This window comes from Anomaloglossus baeobatrachus, unplaced genomic scaffold (assembly GCF_048569485.1).
Source record: "Anomaloglossus baeobatrachus isolate aAnoBae1 unplaced genomic scaffold, aAnoBae1.hap1 Scaffold_81, whole genome shotgun sequence".
Taxonomy (NCBI): domain Eukaryota; kingdom Metazoa; phylum Chordata; class Amphibia; order Anura; family Aromobatidae; genus Anomaloglossus; species Anomaloglossus baeobatrachus.
In genome coordinates, this window is record NW_027445195.1 from 590,851 (window position 1) to 604,016 (window position 13,166).

General features: G+C 51.2%; 1 pseudogene; it reads left to right on the forward strand.

Annotated features, from left to right (window-relative positions):
* The first annotated feature begins 1,155 nt into the window (after positions 1–1,155).
* LOC142288271 (U2 spliceosomal RNA) lies at positions 1,156–1,361 on the forward strand (annotated as a pseudogene).
* Positions 1,362–13,166: the final 11,805 nt, after the last annotated feature.

A 13,166-nucleotide genomic window follows, 5' to 3' on the forward strand; every position in this document is an offset into this window, starting at 1 on the left:
TGTTTGGATAGCATGTGTATCTACTGAGAACAGCTTATCAATGGTGGCAAATCGGAGCAGCTTAATCTCTTGCTCTCCGCAGTTCAACACTCTCATGGGCACTCTTCCCTTCCATATTAATGAATAAAACTATGATGTAAATAGCATATAGATACCCCACAAATGCAGATAAAAGTAGGTTATGGGAAAAGGGGGAAGAGAGAAACAGGAAAATAGTGGAATAAAGTATACCTTCCAGGTGGGAGAGGAAATGGCAGCACAGCCAGTGGAGGTGAAGCAAGGGGAGCCTGCAACTAAAGAGTTGAGAGCGTTATCACATGGTGACTGAGCCTGATTGTAACGGGAGCATAGAGGTGCCGATCCTGTCTTACCTGCGTTGGTGTAGAAGTGGGTGTCCTGTGGTGGAGTCAGCTATGTGCAGTGGTGGCCGTGGGTTCTTTTATGTGCGACCGTAGTAATAGCTGCGCCCACTTCCTGTATGGGAGTGGAATGCAGTGAGGGTAATGGAACGCACGCCTGCGCATTTGTGTTTAACGTCGCGCATGTGCAGAACGGAGAAAAGGCTGCGCTCACTTCCTAATGAAAGGGAGTGAGACGCATCTGGGAAGGGAAGGGAAAAGATTAGGGTTTGGGGATGATGAAAGGGCTTTCTACGGGCAAGGATGGCAAAGGGTGGCAGTGACGGAAAGTCAGGCAGCCTGTCCTGTCCTGTCCTGTCCGTCCGTCTTTTTGTATCATGAATTGGAAAGACTGCAAGGGGGAGGGGAGGTGCTTGTGTCCAAAAGGAGGAGTTATTCAGATTCATTGCAGTGGGCGGCGGCTGCAAAAAGCACCATTCTTCTTGTTTTTGCTCTGCAAAACAGCCTTTTCAAGGGTTGGCTTGGGTGACAAAATGTCTTCTGTAGGCGTGGGTTTGTCTCCCTCTCCCTAAGATGTGTCCGGTATAGGCCAGGGTGCCACTCAAGGCCGTAACCAATTCGGGTTATAGCTTCTCGGCCTTTTGGCTAAGATCAAGTGTAGTTTCGGAGGACGCTACCTTGGTCGGTACTGGAAGGTGCCTGGGATTGCACGTCTGCCGGCCTTGAGGAAGTGTGTGCGCCTTCTGGTGACACATAGCCCTCTTGTGCCTGGACGGTTCCCAGGCAACGGGAGGCGATCACCTTTGTTATTTTGAAGTCCTACTGATAAACAGAAAAAAAAAAAATTAAATCTGTTCTTATCAGTTTAATATCTGATACGTCCCCTCTCTGGGGACCATATATTAAATGGATTTTTAGAACAAGGAGATGGAAAAAATCTTGCTCTGTCCACTGCACGCATTGACCTGGTATTGCAGTACCTCCAGGACCGGTGCACCCCTTCTTAACCCAGTTTCCAAAAGCAGAACTCAATTCACCTGATTCAAATGAGCCCCATTAGTGAATTGAAAGAAAGCAAAAACTTTATATGCACCTCAATTTGGCCAATTCACTTTTCACACTTTCACCCTTTTTTTTATCTTTCACACCTTTTACTTGCTTTATTGATGCAAAAAGCTGTGCCAAATAGCAAACTCATCTCCACTCAACTTGACCAACTCTGCTATGTCCCGTGCAGTATCTTATTCTCAGTCTTATCTAGATCATTTGCAATTGAATAGAATAGATCCCTTTTGGCTGCTTATGACTGTGTAAAATATGTAGTTTTACTGGGCTGGGATGAGAGAATCCATTGAAGCATGGTGTAGGGATTGTGGTTCCTGTGTGCTAAGAAGAGAGGCTGGCACCAGCCAGAAAGCCCCATTGCAGCCAATAATCACTTAATAACTTTTTCAACTTGTCATCATATGGGAGGCCTTCCATTCCTTGTAGTAGTCTAGTTGCCCACCTTTGAACTGACTCTAACTTCTGAATGTCCTTATTAAAATGTGGAGCCCAAAACTGGTTCCCATATTCCAGATGTAGCCTTACAAGTGATTTATAGAGGTGTAACAATACGTTGGGATCACGGGATCTAATCTCCCTTTTTATACACCCTAAAATCTTGTCCCAAGCAGCATTCCATCAGCCTCTGGAAGGTTCCTGGCGCATTGCACAGCTCGAAGGGCATGCTTTTGAACTCGCAGAGACCCATAGGGGTGGCGAAGGCGGTCTTCTCCCGGTCTGCCTCAGCAACGGACACTTGCCAATAGTGACTAGTGAGATCAAGGGTAGAAAAATAATTTGCAGTTCTCAATGCAGCTAGCGATTCCTCAATACGGGGAGTGGTGCCGTCCTTCTTTTTTAACAGGATCAACAGAGCTGCCCAAAGGCTACAACTGTCACGGATAACCCCAGCCGCCTTCATGTTGCTCAACATGTCCTTGGTACACTGGCAATGTGAAGGTGGTATTGGCTTATAGCTCTCTTTGATGGGTGGGTGTGCACCTGTGGGGATGTGGTGTTGGACCCCTTTTATTCCCCCAAAATCTAGCGGGCTTCCCACCGGTAACCCGCTCCCCAGCTTGGATGGATGCTGAGGGAGCCCCTTTTGCCCGCAGGCTCTGGCCCTGGGAACTGTAGCCTTGGCGGTGACTGTGCTTCCCTCTACGGTGTGAGCTGTTGCCTTCAATCGGGTCTTGACTGCTGGGAAACCCTGGAGGTTCCTGTCGCTAACGGATTTGACCGGTTTTACGGCGACTCCTAGCCTGGTCGGGGTCCGTAGGCCCTGCCGGATGGTGCTGGCTTCTCTTCACTCCCCGATCTGGTACCGGCGGGCCACCGCCCATCCCCGGTCCGTACGGTTCACTCCAATCAGCCTCTCCTGCAGAAGGTCACCACCGTCTGCCAACCTTGCTGAGTGCCCGGGCCACACACCCGGACACGGTCAGTCTCCTCTCCTCTTCACTTCTCTAACTCCAAAACTGATCTCTAATCTGACTCCTTTTCCCGCCTCCAGGACTGTGAACTCCTCGGTGGGTGGGATCAACCGCCTGGCCCACCCCCTGGTGTGGACATCAGCCCCTGGAGGAAGGCAACTAGGATTTGTGTTTAGCTTCGGTGTGCCTAGCCGGAGTGTAGAGTGTGTTGGTGTAGTACCTGTGACGACCTGGCTTGTCCAGGGCGCCACATTCCCCTATAGTAAAATGCAGACCGTCCGCGGGCTGCCCGTCCATCACCGGTTTTATTTTCACAACTGAAAAAGAATAAAACGGTAAAACATGTAAAAGCATCATAAACATTTTACAACGGTACAGCTTCCGCTCTTCTCCCACCCAAACAACCTGGCCCTGATGCTGCCCCTAAGAAGCGGGCAGCACCCCTTGACCCCAGTCCAGCACCAAGTTGCCCGAGCGGGTTCTGTCTCTTTCAGGGGGCCCACATCCAAGGGGACCCCTGAACCCCCGGAGGATCGCCACCGGTTACGGTAGTGGCGGGCCTAGGCCATCCCTTTCCTCCAGGCCCATCCTCCCAAATCAGCCTCTCCGGAGGCGGTAACGGTGTCAAGCCAACAAACATTTTTATTTACATTGCACTAAGTTTGTGGTTGCCCTGCAAGTTCTCGGGCTTGTCCGTAAGCAGTTCCTTACGCAATGGTTGCACAGTCCCTACGGGGACAACAGTTGCCGGCAACGGCCGGTTTAATCACGGTTCAATCAGGTAAACTTCTTTGGTTGATCATCTTTACTTATCATTTAAAACTTTCAAACTGGTACACTCAACACATAAAGCCCCCCCTTTTAAAGAGTAGTTTCCCTGTACCTAAGTGGGGGTCTACCTAGGTTGGGGCGAGTGGACCTTCGGGGTCCGGTGTCAGTGGTGACAGGCAGTGGGGCAGAGGGAACAGTCAGTTCCTCCTCCCTGCTATCATGTGGGGCAGGCGGAGGCGTAGGGGAGCTGGGTACAGGTACATCCCTGGGCACTGGCTCGCGGTTAACCGTTTCCATCATTTCTTCATCCACGGGTTGTGGGAACAGTATCACTGGAAGGATCACCGCACCGTTCTGTGTAGGCCAGTCTGCTGGAAAATCACCCATCATGGTGTGGATTACCTCTTTTTCCTTCTCCACTGGACTGGGAACTGGAGCCTCATCCGCTACTCTCAATGCTGGTGGGCACTTCTTCAGGTGGTCTCGGGAAACCGTGGCCAAAGTCCCCCCCTGGTCACGGCTGATCTGGTAGGCCTTCCCATTCTCCCATCCTGTGGGCTGGACTACATACGGGGTTTTTTCCCATTGATCATCCAGCTTGTGGGCCCTTCTTTTCCGCTTCAGCACTACATCCCCAGGTTGGAAGGAACCGGCAGGCGCCTTCTTGTTGAAGCACTGCTCCTGTTGTCCCCGACTCCGGCACAAGTTCTTTTCAACATACTCCTGGACCTGTCGGTACTGTGTCCTCCGCCGAGTGTCCCATTCAGCTGTCGACAGGAGTGCTTCTGAAGCTTCCAAGCCCATTTCCAGATCCACTGGTAGCCGGCCGGGACGAGCTCTCATCAGGTATGCTGGAGTGCATTTCGTAGAGCTGGAAGGGATGTTGTTGTACATATCGACCAGGTCAGGTAGCTTCTCCAGCCACAGGTTCCGCTCTTCCAGTGGTAACGTCTTGAGGAGGCCCAGGACCAAGTGGTTCATCTTTTCACAAATGCCATTGGTTTGGGCGTGGTAAGGCGTGGTCCGGATTTTCTTGCAGCCGTACAACTGGCAGAATTCCTGGAATACCTCTGCTTCAAAGGCCGGACCCTGGTCGGTAAGCACCCTCTCCGGGTACCAATGCGGTCAACAGAAATAAGCCTGGAAAGCCTTAGCAGCGGTGCGGCCGGTTAAGTCCTTAACTGGGACAACCACCAGGAACCTCGAGTAGTGGTCTACGATGGTCAGAGCGTAGGTGTACCCACTTCGGCTGGGGGTGAGCTTTACATGGTCAAGGGCAACCAGCTCCAGCGGTTGGTGTGTAATGATCGGGTGTAGGGGTGCCTTCTGGCTGGCCTCGTCCTTCCTTCTCAATGCGCAAGGGCCACATTCTCGGCACCAGGCCTCCACAGATTCCCGCATTCCACTCCAATAGAACCGCTCTCTTAACAACATCTCTAGCTTCTTCCACCCGAAGTGCACTGCACCATCATGGTATGCTTGCAGGACGGTGGGCACGTTAGCCTGGGGAATCACCAGCTGGCGGATCTTCTCGTGAGTCTTTGGATTAATCAGCTCGCGATACAACTTCCCCTGGTGTAGGTATAGCCGGGTCCGTTCTTGCCACAGACGTTGGGCTTCGGCAGGGGCAGCAGGGTCTATCCCAGCAGAACCCTGTTCCACTAGAGTCTTGACCAGGCGGACAGCAGGTGCCTGGTCCTGAGCTTCCTGCCAGTCCTGTCGGGGCAGCGGATCCAGGTTCACCCGTTGTTGGTAGACGTGCACCTTCTCAGTGAATGGCCGGTGAAATGCAGGCAACTCGATCTCTTCGAGGTCATCATCCTCTGGCCCCTCTTCCGACAGGTGGGGCATCCGGGAGAGTGCATTGGCATTGACGTTGGTACGGCCGGCCCGGTACTTGATGGTGAAATCGTAGTTGGCTAACCTGGTCACCCACCGCTGCTCCAACGCGCCCAGCTTGGCCGTATCTAGATGGGTCAGCAGGTTATTGTCTGTGTACGCGGTGAACTTGGCTGCTGCCAGGTAATGGCGGAACCGCTCGGTGATAGCCCACACCAGTGCCAAGAGCTCAAGCTTGAAGGAGATGTAGTTCTCAGGGTTCCTCTCAGTCGGTCGGAGTTTTCGGCTAGCATAAGCTATTACCTTTTCCCTTCTGTCTTGGACCTGGGATAGAACAGCCCCCAAGCCCACATTGCTGGCGTCGGTGTAGAGGATGAATGGGCGGCTGTAGTCAGGGTACGCTAGGATTTCCTCTCCGGTCAGGGCTGTTCTCAGCTGGCGGAAGGATTCCTCATGCTTTTCTTCCCACACCAATGGGGCTACTAGGGATCTACCACCCTTGGTCTGTCCTACGAGGAGGTCTTGCATGGGGGCAGCCATCTTTGTGTACCCCTTAATGAAGCGACGGTAATATCCCACCAGGCCCAGAAACTGCCTCACTTCCCTCACTGTGGTCGGTCTCGGCCAGTCTTGGATGGCGGTGATCTTCTCGGGGTTGGGGGCGACACCTTCCGCACCAACCACATGTCCTAGGTACTGCACTCTGGGTTTCAGCAGATGACACTTTGAGGGCTTCAACTTCATCCCATACTTGGCAAGGGACGCGAACACCTCGGCTAGGTGCTCCAGGTGGGCTTCATACGTCTGTGAGTACACAATCACATCATCCAAGTACAGCAAAACGGTCCCATAGGCAGTCTTCTCTCGGTCTTCCGGTGCCACGGCCACCTGCCAGTACCCGCTGGTGAGGTCAAGGGTGGAGAAGTAGTTAGCGGTTCTCAGCGAGGCCAGGGACTCTTTGATGCGGGGCAGAGGGTAAGCATCCTTATGCGTTATCTGGTTAATCTTCCGGTAATCCACACACATCCGCATGGTGCCATCCTTCTTCTTAACCAGCACCAACGGAGCGGCCCAGGGACTACAGCTGTCCCTAATAATCCCTGCCTCCTTCATGTTCCTCAACATGTCTTTGGCGCATTGGTAGTGCGCAGGGGGAATAGGCCTGTATCTCTCTTTAATAGGGGAGTGTGTACCGGTAGGGATGTGGTGTTGATCCCCTTTAATCTGCCCAAAATCTAGAGGGTGCTTGCTAAAAACCCGCTCATACTCCTGTACCACCCGGTATACCCCTTCCTTGTGGTGTATGGGGGTATCATCAGTGCCGACATGTAGCTCTCGATACCACTCGCCTAACTCCCCCAGGGATGAGTGGGAACCGGCAGCAGGCGGTGTGACCGGGGGAACGGCTTCATGGATCGTGTGGGGATCTAGAGTGAGCAATTTGGCAAGGGTAGCGTACCGGGTGGTGCATGAATGCACACATATTGGTTTTATAATCTTATTGTATTACTTTATATTCTTATTTCACTTGTGCATATCTCCACCATAATCCTGGCTAAGAAATATAGCTTTTTTTGGGGTACACAGGTAGTAAGGTCTTCTTTCTATTTCTTTAGGGGTGATATAGCCTGGTGGAACTCTAGACCTCTAACATTATATATGCACCCTTTTTCTTTATGGTTCTTGGACACCTTATAACATTCTTCCATACATATATATCTTTCTCATAAATTATAAATAATTAGGCATTTTTATATATTTTATTTACATTTTCATAAATAACTTTTTACAAAGCATGGGGGACATTCTCACATACATATAATTTTCATGTACGCATTCTGAAAATTTACGCATAAACCGTACACACTCCTTTTTGTAACAATTTCTATAACTCATTCGCTGAACTCTCATCCCGGATATTCATTCTTACACCGAATTTCCTGTTATAACACAACATTCATGATTTTTATTCAATTTATTTTTATTTTTTAGGTTTATTAGTAGTGATGAGCGAGTACTAAAAAGCTCGGGTGCTCGAAGCTCGGGCCGAGCCTCCCAAGATACTCGTGTACTCGGCCCGAGCACCGAGCCCAATGTTATCCTATGGGAGACCCGAGTATTTTTGTGAAATGACCACCGGCAGCATGTAGAAACCCTAAAAATGGCACAAAAGTCTCCGAAGAGTGCTCAAATGACATGGCAACAGCATGGGGAAGACCCCTTGAAGCATTTATCACTCAAAAGTCACAGCTGTGAATAATTTTGTCCGCGTTTTACGCCATTTTTACGGACTCACCAGAAAACCTTCCAAAATGACACCAAAATGATTTTTCATAGCGGAAATGTTAAGGGCACATACCCAATAGTGAGATAGAGCTAATGTATGTTACTTTTTGAGATCAATACATGAAAGATTTTACGTAAAACATTGTGTGGCACTCCGATGTCCCTGAGAAGAGACGTACATAAAGGCCTCTGAGTCTAATGTGCCCATTTTGAGGAACTGAGTCTTTGTAGTATTTTCCTTTGCCAGGGCAGTCCAAAATTGTGAGGTTCACCAATGCCCCTGCATACAGACGTGCATGATGGCCTGTAAACCTGAAGTGCCCATTGTAAGGAAGTGGGTCTATTGTAGTATAGCCCTTAGGCAGGGCAGCCAAAAATTGGGAGGCTCCACGTTGTCCCTGGATAGAGACGTGCATGAGGGCCTCAAAACATTAAGTGTCCAGTGTCAGGAAGTGGGTGTATTATAGTATAGCCCTTAGGCAGGGCAGCCAAAAATTGGGAGGCTCCACGTTGTCCCTGGATAGAGACGTGCATGAGGGCCTGTAAACCTGAAGTGCCCATTGGAAGGAAGTGGGTCTTTTGTAGTATAGCCCTTTGGCAGGGTAGCCAAAAATTGGGAGGCTCCACGTTGTCCCTGGATAGAGACGTGCATGAGGGCCTGTAAACCTGAAGTGCCCATTGGAAGGAAGTGGGTCTTTTGTAGTATAGCCCTTTGGCAGGGCAGCCAAAAATTGGGAGGCTCCACGTTGTCCCTGGATAGAGACATGCATGAGGGCCTCAAAACATTAAGTGTCCATTGTCAGGAAGTGGGTGTATTATAGTATAGCCCTTAGGCAGGGCAGCCAAAAATTGGGAGGCTCCACGTTGTCCCTGGATAGAGACGTGCATGAGGGCCTGTAAACCTGAAGTGCCCATTGGAAGGAAGTGGGTCTTTTGTAGTATAGCCCTTTGGCAGGGCAGCCAAAAATTGGGAGGCTCCACGTTGTCCCTGGATAGAGACGTGCATGAGGGCCTCAAAACATTAAGTGTCCATTGTCAGGAAGTGGGTGTATTATAGTATAGCCCTTTGGCAGGGCAGCCAAAAATTGGGAGGCTCCACGTTGTCCCTGGATAGAGACGTGCATGAGGGCCTCAAAACATTAAGTGTCCATTGTCAGGAAGTGGGTGTATTATAGTATAGCCCTTAGGCAGGGCAGCCAAAAATTGGGAGGCTCCACGTTGTCCCTGGATAGAGACGTGCATGAGGGCCTCAAAACATTAAGTGTCCATTGTCAGGAAGTGGGTCTTTTGTAGTATAGCCCTTTGGCAGGGCAGCCAAAAATTGGGAGGCTCCACGTTGTCCCTGGATAGAGACGTGCATGAGGGCCTCAAAACATTAAGTGTCCATTGTCAGGAAGTGGGTGTATTATAGTATAGCCCTTAGGCAGGGCAGCCAAAAATTGGGAGGCTCCACGTTGTCCCTGGATAGAGACGTGCATGAGGGCCTCAAAACATTAAGTGTCCATTGTCAGGAAGTGGGTCTTTTGTAGTATAGCCCTTTGGCAGGGCAGCCAAAAATTGGGAGGCTCCACGTTGTCCCTGGATAGAGACGTGCATGAGGGCCTCAAAACATTAAGTGTCCATTGTCAGGAAGTGGGTGTATTATAGTATAGCCCTTTGGCAGGGCAGCCAAAAATTGGGAGGCTCCACGTTGTCCCTGCATAGAGACGTGCATGAGGGCCTCAAAACATTGTTCCCATTGCAAAGGAGCGGGTCTCCTGTCGTTGTAATGTCCATTCTGCAAAGAATGGGCGAAAAAATTTACCACTGGGGGTATACCTGAAACAAAGGCCTAACTCTTGTAACGGTCATCATGGTGGCGCATGAGGAGAAGGAGGAGCAGTCCAGCGATTATCCAAAGTCCAGAAGTGTGTACCCATGGGTGACTGGAGGTACATGGCAAATTCCCGTTACAAACTTTAAATTCCGCTCTCATTTGCTGGTGGTGTGGTGAAGTCTGGCCCAATCCAACCCTTGTTCATCTTGATCAGAGTCAGCCTGTCAGCATTTTCAGTTGACAGGCGGGTGCGTTTATCTGTAATGATTCCACCTGCGGCACTAAAAACACGCTCTGACAAAACGCTAGCGGCAGGGCAGGCCAGGACTTCCAAGGCGTAGAGAGCCAATTCATGCCACGTGTCCACCTTGGATACCCAATAATTGTAAGGCACAGAGGAATGTCGGAGTACAGTTGTTCGATCTGCAAGGTACTCCTTGAGCATCTGGGCAAACTTAGGATTTCTTGTGGCACTACCCCGCACCTCAGGGGCTGTGGTACGTGAGGGGCTGAGAAAACTGTCCCACATCTTAAAGACTGTTCCCCTACCTCTGGCGGATTGGACTTGTGCCTCTCTCGGCTGTACGCCTTGGTTGTCCACTGATTCCTGACCTATGCCGCTAGCGTTTTGTGAGGGGAATGCTTTGCCTACTTCCGTGACTATGGCCTTCCGGAACTGCTGCATTTTGGTTGACCTCTCCGCCTCGGGAATAAGAGACATAAAGTTCTCCTTGTAGCGTGGGTCTAACAGTGTTACCAACCAGTAATGATTGTCGGCCAAGATGTTCTTAACGCGAGGGTCACGAGACAGGCAGCTTACCATAAAGTCAGCCATGTGCGCCAGACTCTTAACAGCCAGGACTTCAGTAGCCTGACCAACACGTTGACTGAACATGCTGTCCTCCTCCTCCTCCTCCTCCTCCTCCTCATCTACCCTGTCCTCTGGCCAGCCACGCTGAACCGAGGATATGACTGGTGTGCATGTCATATCCTCAATTTGGCCGGAGATTTGCTCCATGTCTTCATCCTCCTCCTCGTCATAGTCCTCCACTGCACGTTGTGATGAGACGAGGCTGGGCTGTGTGTTATCACCCACACCCACTACTGTTTCTTGCTGCAACTCATCGCGCTCCGCCTGCAATGCATCATGTTTGGTTTTGAGCAGAGACCGTTTTAGAAGGCAGAGTAGCGGTATGGTGACGCTAATAATGGCGTCATCACCACTCACCATCTTGGTGGAGTCCTCAAAGTTTTGGAGGATGGTACATAGGTCGGACATCCATCTCCACTCCTCAGGTGTTATGTGTGGAGTTTGACCCATTTCCCGACGGCTTAGGTGATGCAGGTACTCAACAACTGCCCTCTTCTGCTCACATATCCTGACCAACATGTGCAGAGTTGAATTCCAACGCGTGGGGACATCACACACCAGTCTGTGAGCCGGAAGATGCAAACTGCGCTGAAAGCCGGCAAGGCCGGCTGAAGCAGTAGGTGACTTTCAAAAATGTGCAGACAGGCGGCGAACTTTTACCAGCAGATCAGACAGCTCTGGGTATGACTTTAGAAACCGCTGAACCACGAGGTTGAGCACATGGGCCACGCATGGAACATGTGTCAGCTGGCCTCGCCTCAAAGCCGCCACCAGGTTCCGGCCATTGTCACACACGACCTTTCCTGGCTTTAGGTTCAGAGGTGTGAGCCAGTGATCTGCCTGCTGTTTCAGAGCTGTCCACAGCTCTTCTGCATTGTGGGGTTTGTCACCTATGCAGATTAGCTTCAGCACAGCCTGTTGCCGCTTCGCCGAGGCAGTGCTGCAGTGCTTCCAGCTTGGGACTGGTGTGGAGGGTACAGTGGATGAGGATGCGCAGGAGGAGGAGGAGGCTGAAGAGCATGACATTCCGGAGCTGTAGAGTGTGGGTGAAACACTGACTGAGGTAGGGCCTGCAAACCTTGGTGTGGGAAGGACGTGTTCCGTCCCTCGCTCAGACTGGGTCCCAGCTTCCACAATATTAACCCAGTGTGCCGTCAACGAGATGTAGCGGCCTTGCCCACAAGCACTTGTCCACGTGTCTGTGGTTAGGTGGACTTTGGGTGAAACAGCGTTGTTCAGGGCACGTGTGATGTTTTGTGACACGTGGTTATGCAACGCGGGGACGGCACACCGGGAGAAATAGTGGCGGCTGGGGACCGAGTAACGTGGGACAGCTGCCGCCATCAGGTCGCGGAATGCTTCTGTCTCCACCAGCCCAAAAGGCAACATTTCCAGCGCAAGCAGTCGCGAAATGTTAGTATTTAGAACTGTGGCATGTGGGGTGTTGGCAGTGTATTTGCGCCTGCGTTCAAAGGTTTGCTGAATGGATAACTGAACGCTGCGCTGGGACAAGGATGTGCTTGATGATGGTGTTATTTCTGAGCAGGCAACTGCAGGTGCAGGACCGGAGGAGGCTTGTTCGCAGGCAGCATGGACAGGGGATTGGCTCGCATGCACAACCAGCGAAGACGTAGCAGTGACATTAGCAAGCACTGCTCCTCGACTCTGTTGTACTTCCCACAAAGTCGGGTGCTTGGCTGACATGTGCCTGATCATGCTGGTGGTGGTCAGGCTGCTAGTTTTGGTACCCCTGCTGATGCTGGCACGGCAGGTGTTGCAAATGGCCTTTTTAGAATCATCTGGATCCAACTTAAAAAACTGCCAGACTCGGGAAGACCTAACATTTGTACAGGCACCTTGTGTCGTGTTGTTGTTCCGGGGAACGGTTGCCTGACTTCTGCCTGGAGCCACCACCCTGCTTCTTACTGCCTGTTGGGATGCTACGCCTCCCTCCCCCTGTGCACTGCTGTCCTCGCTCTGCATATCCTCCTGCCAGGTTGGGTCAGTTACTGGATCATCCACCACGTCGTCTTCCTCTTCCGCACCCTGCTCCTCCTCCTGACTTCCTGACAATTGTGTCTCATCATCGTCCACCCCTTGTTGAGACACGTTGCCAACTTCGTGAGAACGTGGCTGCTCAAATATTTGGCCATCTGTACATACGATCTCCTCATGACCCACTTCAACATGAGCTGGCGAGAGGCCAGAATGTGCGAATGGAAACGTGAACAGCTCTTCCGAGTGTCCAAGTGTGGGATCATTAATGTCCGAGGACGTGTACTCAGCCTTGTGGTAGGAAGGAGGATCAGGTTCTGAAATGTGCGGTGCAGTATCACGGCTACTGACACTTGACCGTGTGGAAGACAGAGTGTTTGTGGTGGTGCCAATCTGACTGGAAGCATTATCCGCTATCCAACTAACAACCTGTTGACACTGGTCTTGGTTCAAGAGCGGTGTACTGCTGCGGTCCCCAAGAATTTGGGACAGGACGTGCGAGCGACTAGATGTGGCCCTTTGTTGTGGCAAAATTAGAGCTTGCCCACGACCTCGGCCTCTGCCTGCACCACCATCACGTCCACTTCCTTGTTCCTTGCCAACGCCCTTGCGCATTTTGCAATGCTGTGCTGACGTGTATTCACTAGACTTGGGCGTTATATCAAAGTTTGCGCAAATTGTGCACCTGTACGCTGCCACCGACAGGCACACACGTGCGGTTTTTAAATGCAAGCACGGACGCACTAAGAACC